The 12176-nt window shown below is 45.9% G+C and overlaps 1 long non-coding RNA gene across 1 annotated transcript in view; it reads right to left on the minus strand.

Annotated features, from left to right (window-relative positions):
• Positions 1 to 12176, minus strand: part of LOC112647633 (uncharacterized) — a 30143-nt gene that overhangs the window by 8689 nt on the left and 9278 nt on the right. The window contains exon 2 of the long non-coding RNA XR_003128391.3: positions 3802 to 4002. This is a non-coding gene — a long non-coding RNA (uncharacterized LOC112647633). The remainder of the gene's footprint in view (positions 1 to 3801; positions 4003 to 12176) is intronic.

Genomic DNA, 12176 nt, shown 5'->3' on the forward strand with positions numbered 1-12176 from the left:
CTTTTCAAACATCTCTCTTACCAAGAAGGAAACATTTCTCAGACACCTCTCACAGATTTCCTTTTATATCTCGTTGGCCAGATCTGGGCCATGGACATCTCTTGCTGGGAGGTGGCCTGGGGAAAGATATATCCAGTATTCCTGGAAGCCAACATGAGAAACGACTCAAGGGAAAAGGGAGACTTTGGGGGTAAGAGATGAACTGGATCTCTTGGTCTCTGGCATTCCCATGATGACAGGTCCCCAGGCGCTGGCCTGATGGTCCAGCATCCACCCTCCCTCGACCACCCACGGTCTGACCTGTCTGTTCTCTGATTTTAGCTTGACCACTGCAGGAGGCCGTTTCCAAAGCGGTTCCCAAAGATCCTGCCTCCTGGTGCCCGTCCAGGTTGTCCTAAGGAAGAGAGCACTGCAAAGGTGATGGGAAGTCATGGGCTCAATACCCATGGTAATGGAACCTGTTACTTGATGAAAGTCGCATCTATTGGGCACCTACTGTGTGCCAGCCATCGTTCTTAGTGTTGGAGGAGACTGAGACCCCACATTAGAACCTAAGGGGATGCTCAGCTCACCTCTGACATCTTGCTAATCACTCATCCTTTTACCTGAAGCCGAGACCAACTCACAGTGGGACAACAAGCCCTGGAGCCCCTGGGGCCCCAGGGAGAGAATCTAGCCTGGTGCAAGGAGCAGGGTGATTGAAGCTTCTGGGTGTAACATGGGATCTGACTCACATGACCCCCGGCCAGGAAGCAGAAGCTCTTTCCCAAAACAATCTGGAGAAGACAAGCAACCCCCTGGCACACCTGCAGATAATGGCTTTCCTTTGACTGCCTGTCATGTGCCAGGCACTGTGCCTGCTCAGTCCGTGCCCTCTATGGAAAAAGGAACCTAAAAACAGAGCTCTAAGTTCCCCAACAGAGGACGTGCAGGTGCCAAGAACACCTCCTCCAACAAGGAAGGGCAGGACCCCAACTTCTGGGCTTCTGGGTCCTCCCTAATCTCCCGTCCTGGTTTCTAAATGCTTCTCCATCCTGCCCCTCCCTCACGAGGCAGCCCGAGCTGTTATCCAAAATCAGGGGTTTTTTTAGCCTTTTCCCATTACTGCCCCTCCTCCACCCATGAAATATTAATATCACAGACATTATATATCTCTTTTAAAAATATTTTATTTATTTATTCATGAGAGACACACAGAGGCAGAGACACAGGCAGAGGGAGAAGCAGGCTCCTTGCGGGGAGCCCCATCTGGGACTCGATCCTGGGACCCCTGTGTCATGCCCTGAGCTGAAGGCAGACAGATGCCCAACCCCTGAGCTACCCAGGTGCCCAACATTGTGTATATCTTTACATATTGAACATACATCTGCACTTTAGACATAAAAAGGGGGGAGTCTTCCACCTTCCAGGAGCCAATTCTGGCTTCCTCGGAAAATCGCCCCGGTTGAGAATGTGCTTCCTGAGAGAACAAGCCCATCTGCCGCTGACCAGCAGTACAATGGTCCCTGGCTGCGAGCTAAAGCCCCTATCAGCAAGGCCACTAAATCTTTCCTGGGAGGACAGCCGTCTCACCTGGGGACGGCAGCTTCAGCGCAGATGAAGGTGCACACAAGGTCGTGGCTGTATCAGGCACCTGTTGCTCCATGACGATTACTCTGAAACTTAGCCACTCAAGACATACATTATCTTTCAGGTTCTGCGGGTGAGGAATCCCGGTGCCCGGGGCTCAGAGCCTCCGACAGGCTTCAACCATGACGATGGCCAGGGCTGAAGCCATCTGAGCCTCAGGTGGGGAAGGATGGTTTCCAAGCTCATCACTGATCCCTGGCAGGAGTCCGTTCTTTATAGGCTGTTGGGCCAAGGACCTCAGTTTCTGGGTGGTTGCTATTGGGAGGCCCCCCGCCATGTGGTCCCTTGTTTCACGGACCTTTCCACGGGGCTGCTTGCAGCAGGGGAGCTTGCTTCCTCAGAGAGGGACAGGGAGAGACAAAGGGCGGGAGGGAGGAAGGGAGAGTTACTATGTGAGCAGGAGAGAAGTTGCAGCCTTTCGTGACCTACTCTCAGGAATGACCTCCCATCACCTTTGCAGCACTGTCTTCCGTAGGACAACCTAGGCGGGCACTGGAAGGCAGGATCTTTGGGAACAGAACAGCCTCCTGCAGTGGTCAAGCTAAAATCAGGGAACAGACAGGTCAGGACGTGGGTGGTCGAGGGAGGGTGGATGCTGGACCATCTGGCCAGCGCCTGGGGACCTGTCATCAAGGCATCGCAGGAGGGGGCTGCAGAATCAGGCAGCCATGGGAGCCAGAATGCAGCAAGGTGTGGCATCAAGTAAGGAAGGATGCCCCAGAACCCTGAAAGCCTCTGTGCTCAAGCAGCCCAGGCTGCAGAGATAAATCAGGACAGTGGGACAATTTTACAGCTTTGTAATGTCCCCCTGAGCCAGGAAGCCTATCTTCCTGATAAAGATTGTGCCTAGCCCCTGGTGAGTCCACAGCTTGAAGAGGGGGAGCAGGGACACTCTTTTGGAAGGGCCCTTGAAGGGGGCAGTTTAGCGGCCGAGCTCAGAGCAGATGGAGAAGCAGCACAGGAAAGGTTCTGGAACCAGGCAGGTGGGCTTAGCATCCCAGCCCAGCCATTTGTCAGTTGGGGGACCTCAGGTGAGTATATTGACCTCAAACCTGAGTTTTCTCTTCTCTAAAATGATACTTAACCCACAGTAAGGCTGAGAAGATGAGATGCTAGAAGCCCTCTGTTCCCTATATAGTGTCTGCTAAAGAGCAAACAATAAATATTTATTATTGTTATTATTATATAAAAGTAATACATTTAGAAAGGGAAATGAAGGGCACCTGGGGGGCACAGCGGTTGAGCATCTGCCTTTGGCTTAGGTCGTGATCCTGAGGTCCTGGGATCAAGTCCCGCATCAAGCTCCCCACAGGGAGCCTGCTTCTCCCTTTGCCTGTGTCTCTGCCTCTCTCTGTGTCTCTCATGAATAAACAAATAAAATCTTAAAAAAAGAAGAAGAAGAAGAAGAAGAAGAAGAAGAAGAAGAAGAAGAAGAAGGAGAAGGAGAAGGAGAAGGAGAAGGAGAAGGAGAAGGAGAAGGAGAAGGAGAAGGAGAAGGAGAAGGAGAAGGAGAAGGAGAAGAAGAAGAAGAAGAAGAAGAAAGAAAGGGAAATGAGTCCATTCCTTAAAATCAAAACAACACCAATTTTAAAAGCCTAAGCTTCTCTGATTGAGAAGATTACTAATTTACATTTCACATTTACTAATAAAGGGTGGCAGGCAGTTGTCCCATGGCTATTCCAGGCCAGGCATTGGGGCAGGTGCCTTACAAAGGTAGCTACCTCTCACCCCACATAAGTGAATCTACATGATAGGAATTATCACAGGAATAACAGGAATTATTACCCATTTCACAGATGAAGCCACAGAGATTCAGAAAGGTCAAGTATGCTGCTAACTGTCATGCAGTGAACAGGAGTCAGAATGAGGAATTGAACACAAGCCCTTGGGGGATCTGAGCTCAAGACTCTGTAAAGACCACGGATCCTATTTTATATGAGAAACCTGGTTGAGTGGAGAAGTTAACCAGAGTCTACCAAGTATACTCCTAGTACACGGAGGAGCTGGTGGGAGGGTCCAGGTTGTAGAAGATATGACAAGAGCCAACTCCCCAGGGCAGGGGAATGGTGTTTCCACCCAGGAACTTTTGGGAAAGGAAGCATTTCTCCTTAGGGAATCAGAGTCAGAATCCAAGATAGTAGAGAGCTATGGTCAACCTTATTGGCTTATTACCATTGCGGGGGTGGGGGGATGTCTCCCCTGGGAAGGCATGCCTCCTCCTATAATCCATCTTCATCTGGAACAGGTTTAAATTTATATACGGCCTCCAGGAAGGTTCTGGGTTTCCATCATTAAGGATGGGAGAGTCTCTAACACTGCTTTTCAGATATCCACAGCTCCATCAGAAGTCTTGTCACTAAAGGTCCATGTCAGCTGTGAACACAATAGTTGAGGTTCTTAGGGAAAAATTTAAGCAGAGAGAGATTTACTCCAAGGTATCATGCCACAACATGTCCAAGGAGGCTGGAGAACCCAGTGTGGGTGTCTCACAGCCAGGACCAGGCTGTCAACTGCCGCACCACGAATTCTATTTTAAATTCTGTATTAAAGGTGCCTGGAGGGGACACCTGAGTCCCCTCAGTGGTTGAGCATCTGCCTTCAGCTCAGGGCGTGATCCTGAAGTCCTGGGATGGAGTCCCACATCAGGTTCCCCGCAGGGAGCCTGCTTCTCTCTCTGCCTGTGTCTCTGCCTCTCCCTGTGTGTCTCTTAGGAATAAATAAGTAAAATGTTTGAAAAAAAAAATGGTGCCTGGGATCTGCTTCAAAATAATATGAGGAGGGGAGAGCACATGGGAGTATAGATGAAAAGAAACTGACCTCAAGTTAATAATGGTCGAAATTAGAGCAGATAAATGAGAGGGTTTTTAAAAAACAGTCTATTTTTTTAAAAACAGATTTTTTTAAAAGTTTTATTTTTTAAGTAATCTCTACACCCAATGTGGGTCTCGAATTCACAACCCCCAGATCCAGAGTTGCATGTGTTACCTACTGAGCCAGCCAGCCGCCCCTAAAAGCTGATTTATTTAGATATCATTTACATATCATCCAATTCACCCATTTAAAGTATACAGTCCAATGCATCTTAGTCTATTGACAGAGTTGAGTGACCACCACCACCATCCAAATTTAGACTGCTTTTAAATCCCCAAAGAAAACCTGTCCCCGAAAGCAGTCACCTCCTTTCTCTGCTCTGGCCAATCCCCAGCAGCCAGTAATATCTGTTCTGTCCACACAGATTTGCCTATTCTGGACATTTCACATAAAGGGAATTATACAGCATGTGATCTTTCGTGACTGGCTTCTTTCACTTTGCATAATGTTCGCTGAGTTCATCCACGTTGGGGTTGATATCAGTGAGTCATTCTTATTGTTGAATGACATTCCATTGTACTGCTAGGTCACATTTTGTTTGTCCATTCATCCGTTGATGGACACTTGGGTTGTTTTTACCTTTCTGATCCCGATCTCTGAACAGAGCTGCCATGAACACTGGTGGAGAAGTTATCTGTTTGAGTCCCTGCTTTCAATGCTTTTGGATATATTACCTAGGAGTGGAATTGCTGGATCATATGGTAATTCTATGTATAGCTTTTTGAGGACCTGCCAAACTGGTTTCCACAGCAGCTGCGCCATTTTACATTCCCACCAGCGATGCACAAGGGTTCCAACTTCTCCACATCCTTGCCAACTCTTGTTATTTCTGATCCTAGCCATCCTAGTGGGTGTGAAGTGGTATCTTATTGTGGTTGGGATTTGCATTTCCCTGATGGCTAATGATGTTGAGCATCTTTTCATGTGCTCATTGGCCATTTCTCTATCTTCTTTGGGGGAGATGTCTATTCGAGTCCTTTGTACATTTTTAAATGGGGGTTTTAAAGATATTTTTAATTGAGTTGTGACACTTCTTTCTATATTCTGGGTCCAAGGCCCTTATCAGGAAAATGATTTGCAAATATTTACCCCCCTTTTTGCGGGTTGCCTTTTCACTCTCTGGAGTGTTGTTTGAAGGACTGATATTTTAAATGTTGATGAAATCTCATTTATTTTTTCTTCTGTGGCTTATGCTTCTTTTGTGTGTGACATCTAAGAAATCATTGCCTAAGCCAGTTTCGTGAAGATTTACTCTTAAGGTTTCTTCTAAGGGTTTTTGTAGTTTTAGCTTGTGTATGCAGGTGTATGATCTATTTTGAGTTAATTTTAGGGTATGTTGTGAGGTAGGAGGTCTCCGTTGATTCTTTTGCATGTGGATATTAGTCCACTTATGTTTGTGTGTGTTGAGAGTTTCCCATAATGAAAGCTTAATTTAAGTAAAGGCAATGACTGAAAAAAAAACCTTATATACCAGATAGGAATGGCCTGTACTCGCTAAGAACAACTACTTAAGAGTGGCTTCTATAAGATATGTTTTGTGCTTTTAATTATTTATTTTAGGTAAAGGAAGTTTGGAGGTAGATACAGCTGATGTGGCCATTCTATCATCATTAATGAACCAGCGTCTTGCTATTTGTTGCTTTCAACATTCTTATATGTGGCCCCCATCCTCAGGATTGCCTCACTATCACAAGATAGTTGCTGGAACACCAGCCAACACCTCTGCATTATGAGCAGGGAGGAAAAAAAGAAAAGAAAAAAGAAAAAAAAAAAAGGAATCATACTTCTTCAAATAACTTTTCCTGGAACCGATTTAAATACTTGGGTTTATAACTCCTTGGTTATTCCTATGGTGGAGGAGGAGCACATTAACATACTTTCAAAATAAGGGCTCTGACCCTTAGTTCAGTGTCCATGCATGGTTATCAAGTAGCCAAAGCAGCAGGCTGTGACAGAGAGCAGAACTACTCACCCCATATCTAGTCTTATAGTATCTTTTAGTGCAAGTAGGATTGTAGGATGATGAGCCCTGTATTACCAGAGCTTTCAAGTTTTAGAGGTTTCAGTTCTACATTTTGTATGAACCCTTTCCAGATTTTTCAGCATTGGCAACCAACCAAAAAAATAAAAAAGAAAAAAAAAAAAGAACAAACACAATACATTTGTGTTTTTATTCCATCTCTGTGCTGCTCATTGGCAACCTCTGCCTTCAAGTTAACATCAGAACCCTCCAGGCACCTGAAGGGCACGGCGGAAACATTATAATTCCTGTGTGGCTCTGAGCCAGTGGGGTGGGGGTGGGGTGGGAGTCACGAGGAAGGAGATTTGGGCTCAACTCTAGGAAGATCTCCATCCACAGAGCTGTCAGAAACAGACGGAGCTGCGCCTGGGGAGGCAGGAAGTTCTCTGTCACTGGAGGGATTTGGGCAGATGCTGGAGAACTGCTTGGCAATGACTCTAGAGTCTCCCCAGCAACCCAAGGGATGTCTGAGGCTGGTAGTAAATTGTCACGATGACTGCTTCTGCAGTGGTGACACACTGAAGGAGACCTCGCAGGTGAGGGAAAGGCAGGATGTTCTACATCTTGGTTGTTGGGGCACTGGCAGCCCAGTAGCAGCTGTGTCCCCACCCTCCAAAGGTCAAGGCAATGGAACGTGGGGTAATGCCCTCACCATGGACATGGTCACTATTAAGTTTAGCCTGTGGGGACAACAAAGATGGAATTCCCAGAAATTCACAAGCATGATTTGACTCATCTCCACCCACCGCCCGCAATCACACAGCAGATAAGTGGCTTCTCTCGTGGAGGATGATGCAGGCTGTTCAATGCAATTAATTTACTGGCTCATACTTTCAGGGCTGGCATCATGGGCACATGACTTGTGCAAGTGAGCAGGGATCTGCATCAAAAAAGGACGCCACGCTTGGTTTAAGGTTCTTCTATCATCTGAAAATTCTTAGTTGCTTTTGAACCAGAGGCTCTACGTTTGTGTTTTGTCCTGGGCCCTCCATAATTTTACTCAAAAAGTATCCAAAATGCAGAAGAAAGTGCAGGTCATTGAGCTTACAGAGCCTCACAGAACCTGCACACAATCTAGTAGGGAAGGTGGGGAGACAGACCAGTGAAGGTAAGGTGAGCAGCTACTGAAACATCTAGGTAATGCACGAAGTGTTTGCAAGAGGGACATCTGACTTAGACAGGGAGGTCGAGGCAGAGAAGTGTCATCAGGAATCCAAGTCTGAACTCCATCGCTTGTCAAAATTCCTTCTTCCATTATGGGAGAACTATAGGCAGACGCATGGCTGCTCAAGTAGAAACTACATTCCCCAGCATCCCCAGCAGTTTGTTGTGATCACATGACTAGTTATCACCAATAGAATGCATGGAGATGACCTGGACCACTTCTAGGTCTGGACCACAAAGCATCCCTGTGTGCCTTCTTCCTGCAGGTGGAATCTGCATGAGGAAGTGACCCAGCTTCAATCATGCAGGGGGACTCTGAGGGTCTGGAGGCAGGGTGAGCAATGACTGGAAGGAACCTGGGTCCCTGAATGACCATGAGGAGCTGAGTGGTCCACTCACCTGTACAGCTCATCTCAGAACTTACTACTCTAGCAAAAAGAAATGTATATATTTTAATCTGCTGTATTCTGGGGCCTCTTCATTAGTCTACTCTACTAAATGCAATGAGGAAACAGGAGTTAGCGATGTGAGGAAAAGGAGAGAAGAGACTCTGAAACATCCAGTTGAGAGAAAATATGGCCCATTCAGGGAACTAGGGGTGGTTCAAGATATCTGAAGCTATGGCTGGCAGTGGGGTGGGGGTGGGATGCTATAATCAAAGCTACCTTCTCACTGTGTCCTTGCACGGCAGGAGAAGAGAGCTTAGGTTCCCTTCCTCTTCTCATAGGGACACTAATGCCATCACACAGGATCCACTTGTATGACCTAATTTAACTCTGATCAGAGTGGAATGACTGGGTGGCTCAGTGGTTGAGCATCTGCCTTCAGCTCAAGGCCTGATCCTGGGGTCCTGGGATTGAGCCCCACATTGGACTCCCTGTGGGGAGCCTGCTTCTCCCTCTGCCTGTGTCTCTGCCTCTCTCTCTGTTTCTCATTAATAAATAAAATAAATAAATAAATAAAACTTTAAAAAAAACAATTCTCATCAGAGTTCAACATAAAAATTTTTTTGAGGGGGTGGGGACACAAACATTCAAGCTTTAATAAGAAAGGAATTCGTGTGCCAGGTAAGGAGCTATTGTCATCTTGTGGGCTTTGGGGAGCCAAGCGGGGAGTGACGTGACGGGATTAGCTTTTTGGTGTGTCAGCTTGACTCGCACCCTGCAAATTTTAAAGTTTATTTAACTTATGAAATATTTCAGAAGACTAGCCAGGAATACAATAAGCACTTACATACCCTACCACCTAGCTTGAAAAATACGAGTAAAGTTCCCGTGCCTCTTTCCTGATTCCATCTTTAACTTAGTGAGGTTTTTTTGTTTCTTTGGTGCGTTGGTTTTTGTTTTTTAAGATTTATTTATTTATTTAAGAAAGAGTGTGCGTGTGAGGAGGTGGCAAAGGGAAAGAATCTCCAGCAGACTCCCTGCTGATCATAGAGCTCGATGCAGGGCTTGATCTTACCACCCTGAGATCATGACCTGAACTGAAGCCAAGAGTCAGATCCTAAACCAACTGAGCCACTCAGGCACCTCTCGTTTTGGGTGTTTTGACAACAGTTGGGTAGGGCAAGAATGGAAGCAGGGTATACATCATTGAATATGTGGCATGTCCTCAGCATCATGCCAGCATATTGAGAGAAGCAGGCATGGCTGGGTGGAGGGGGCAGACACTTGTGTATTCTTAGAATAAGGAGATATTCCCTACTGAGACCAAGTGCGGCACGCTGGAGGGACATGTGTTTCTGGAGCGCAAATAGAGGGTGTGATGGGATATTTACACAAGATCTCCAGCCATTACCTGCTTCTTCTGATCCATGTGTAGATAAATGGTGTGGTTAAAAGAAGTCTGAACTATGTCTCTGGAAGTTTTACAGCTCTGAGACGGACTCTGAAGGGTTGGGGATACAAATAGTGTTTCATCTTTCCTTTCTTTTTCTCTTCTCTTCTTTTTAAAAATTTCATCCACTTATTAATGAGAGATCCAGAGAGAGGCAGAGACACAGGCAGAGGGAGAAGCAGGCTCCCTGCAGAGGGCCTGATGCAGGACTCGATCCCAGGACCCCAGGACCATGACCTGGGCCAAAGGCAGACACTCAACCTCTGAGCCACCCAGGTATCTTGGTGTTCCATCTTTCATTCAGTGGATGCCTGTGACTTTGGAAGAGAGAGGAAGGGATATTGGGAGTGAATAGCTGGCGATGTTGATGGTGTTGAAGAGAATTTTCTTTTCCTGGCAAGAGGCCAACACAGTGGAATATGAAGCTACTGGCAAAGGACAGGGTGCCACAAAGTTAGGGAAGAATGTGCTTGGTAGGAGATTTCTCAATGCTATCAGAGGGCACTGAAGAAAAGATTGCTATGGGACACAGATTGGACAGCTGTTGTTTCTGTCTGCTTAGCATCCATTTGCCATCTTCCTTCAAGAAGCTTCTTTATCTTTGGGGAGAGACCATCCATCCTCAACTCATAGTCTATGTGGCCAAAGAGGGTCGATCTCATCCTTTGGCACCAAAAAAATGTCTACCAAAATCTCAATGACTGTTTCAGAGGTAGCCACATGACACTATCTGGACCAATGAGAGTTGTTGCTGGCAATTTGCTTAAATAATTGGGAAGGAGGTACGCTTTCTTTCTCTAGTCAAGCAGCTAAGATGGTCAATTATCTGTTTCGAGCTGCTGAATGCCACCTTGTTTAATGAGACCAAGAATGAAGCTGCACATAGCAGAAAGGTGAGCCTGATGACAGAGAGAGAGAAACTCCTGAAAACATCACAGTAGCTAGAGTTAGCCATACCTGAAGCTAACCCTACCCTTGGACTTTTCAATTATGCATGTCAATATTCCCCTCTCCCCCTCTGGTTTAGTGTAGTTTCGGTTGACTTACTACCACTGATGGTTGAAGAGAAAGTGGAAGACAGCCTTTGTAAAACGGTCCAAAAGAAGGTGATAAAGACAGTGTCATTATTATTGGGCAAAAATAGAAAAGGCTGGACTTTATGGCCTTATATCCCTATCTCCCAATGCAAAGGGTTTAGAGAATGGATAAGGCAAGATTTTCATGTTCCTGAAAGAAGCAAAATATAATATCATAAGCATTACTGTCACTTGGAGGCGATTCATAACAAAGCTGTGCCAGTGGAAGGGTGTATGTTGCTTAAAAGACCCAAACCTAGGGTGTCTGGGTGGTGCAGTTGGTTGAATGTCCGATTCTGGGTTTCAGTTCAGTTCATGATCTCAGGGTCATGGGATCAAGCCCTACAATGGGCTCCAAGTGTGGAGTCCACTTGAGATTTTCTCTCTCCCTGTCCCTCTGCCCCTCCCTTACATGCTGTCTCTCTCCTAAAATAAATAAAATATTTTTTTAAAAAAAGATGCAAGCCTGATAGAAAGAGAAAAGTGTGTAGCATCTCCTGCAAAGAAGATATGTCCATCAGTTGGAGCATTTTGGGGTCAGGGCTGACAAGGAGAACCACAGACACAAGACCCCCACTCCACACCCACCCACCCACCCCCAGGCCAGAGGAAGCTTACAGAGGATGCTTTCCTAACACATATCACAAAGGTCACAAAACACGGTTTTCACGGGGAATTCCACTCACCCAGACATAAGCTGGAATTCTTTTGCTAAAGCTTAGAACATCTGATAAATTATCAACTTACTTTGCTAACAGTTTCTCAGAACAGAGGAGTTGGAAGGAACTATTCTTTTAAATCTTTAAAAAATAAATTTTATTTATTTATTTGAGAGAGAGCATGCATAAGAGGGGGAGGGGCAGAGGCAGAGGGAGAAGCAGACTCCCCACTGAGCAGGGAGCCCAACGTGGGCCTTGATCCCAGGACCCTGAGATTATGACCTGACCCGAAGGCAGGCGCTTAACCAACTGAGCCACCCAGATGCCCCTGTTCTCTTAAATTTTTTTAATTTTTTCATTTTCCTCCTTGAATATGAAAGGAAGACATCCCTTTTGTTGAAAATTTGATAAGGTGGTGGGTACAACAGCAGCCATTCATACATCAATTTCCCAGATACAAGTGATGGGACTTGTCTGCCAGATGCTGGCCAAATACTTTGTAAATAGACTCTTTTAATCTCCACCACAATTTTAAGAAGTACATTCCAGCCTGAGCCTCATTCCACAGATAAGGCAACAGAGGTTGAGCAAAGCTCAAATAAATTCCCGAAACCAGGTTGGTATTCTAGCCAGGATTTGAACTCAGCCATCTGGCTCCTAACCACTACATTATATTATGCATTTCCTTCCATTTATGTAAATTCCTTATTTTATTGTATGTTTATCATTTTATGGCTTTTTAAAAAAAGATTTTATTTCTTTATTTGAGAGAGAGACAGAGAGCGAGAGAGGGAGCATGAGCAGGGGGAGGGCAGAGGGAGAGGAAGAAGCAGCCTCCTCACCAAGTAGGGAGCCCGATGTGGGACTCGATCCCAGGACACTGGGCAGATGCTTAACCAATTGAGCACTCCCAGAATACCC

Source organism: Canis lupus, chromosome 5 (genome assembly GCF_003254725.2).
Source record: "Canis lupus dingo isolate Sandy chromosome 5, ASM325472v2, whole genome shotgun sequence".
NCBI lineage: Eukaryota > Metazoa > Chordata > Mammalia > Carnivora > Canidae > Canis > Canis lupus.